Below are 1,057 nucleotides of genomic sequence, written 5' to 3'. Positions count from 1 at the left end.
CTATGTTTGCTAAGCTAGAAGGATTCTGCTCAGAATGCTCTGTCTGTTGCTGAGGTGATGATGGGAAAGGTTTGCTATTGCTAAACCTGTTTCTTCCACCATTGTTATTATTAAACCCTTGCTTCTGTTGATCCTTCCATGAAAAATTTGGATGATTTTTCCATAAAGGATTATAGGTGTTGCCAAAGGCTTCACCCATGTAATTCACTTCTGCCATTGCAGGGTTCTTAGGAACATAAGCTTTTTCTTCAGAAGATACTTCTTTAGTACTGTTGGATGCATTTTGCAATCCATTCAGACTCTGAGAGATCATATTGACTTTTTGGGTCAATGTTTTGTTCTGAGCTAATATGGCATTCAGAGCATCAATTTTAAGAACTTCTCTCTTTTGAGGCGTCCCATTACTCACAGGATTCCTATCAGAGGTATACATGAACTGTTATTTGCAACCATTTTAATAAGTTCCTGAGCTTCTGCAGGCATTTTCTTTAGGTGAATGGATCCAACTGCAGAGTGGTCCAATGACATCTTGGAAAATTCAGACAGACCATCATAGAATATATCTAATGTGGTCCATTTTGAAAGCATGTCAGAAGGACACTTTTTGGTTAGTTGCTTGTATCTTTCCCAAGCTTCATAGAGGGACTCACCATCTTTTTGTCTGAAGGTCTGAACATCCACTCTAAGCTTGCTCAGCTTTTGAAGAGGAAAGAACTTGGCTAAGAAAGCTGTGACCAGCTTATCCCAAGAGTCCAGGCTATCTCTAGGTTGTGAGTCTAACCATGTTCTAGCTCTGTCTCTTATAGCAAAAGGGAAAAGCATAAGCTTGTAGAATTTAGGATCAACTCCATTGGTCTTAACAGTATCACAGATCTGCAAGAACTCAGTTAAAAATTGATAAGGGTCTTCTGATGGAAGTAAATGGAACTTGCAGTTCTATTGCAGTAGAGAAACTAATTGAGGCTTTAGCTCAAAATTATTTACTCCTATGGCAGGGATTGAGATGCTTCTTCCATAAAAGTTGGAAGTTGGTGTAGTAAAATCACCAAGCATTTTC

At 38.8% G+C, this 1,057-nt stretch overlaps 1 non-coding gene across 1 annotated transcript; it reads left to right on the top strand.

Moving 5' to 3' along the window:
* The first annotated feature begins 582 nt into the window (after positions 1-582).
* Positions 583-690, top strand: LOC127741791 (small nucleolar RNA R71). The gene has a single exon (XR_008002996.1). It is a non-coding gene; the product is annotated as a small nucleolar RNA R71 (small nucleolar RNA).
* The last annotated feature ends 367 nt before the right edge of the window (positions 691-1,057 follow it).

Source organism: Arachis duranensis, chromosome 9, assembly GCF_000817695.3.
Source record: "Arachis duranensis cultivar V14167 chromosome 9, aradu.V14167.gnm2.J7QH, whole genome shotgun sequence".
In the NCBI taxonomy this organism is placed as follows: Eukaryota; Viridiplantae; Streptophyta; class Magnoliopsida; order Fabales; family Fabaceae; genus Arachis; species Arachis duranensis.
Note: the sequence above shows the minus strand (reverse complement) of the source record. Positions and strands in the feature narration are given on the sequence as shown.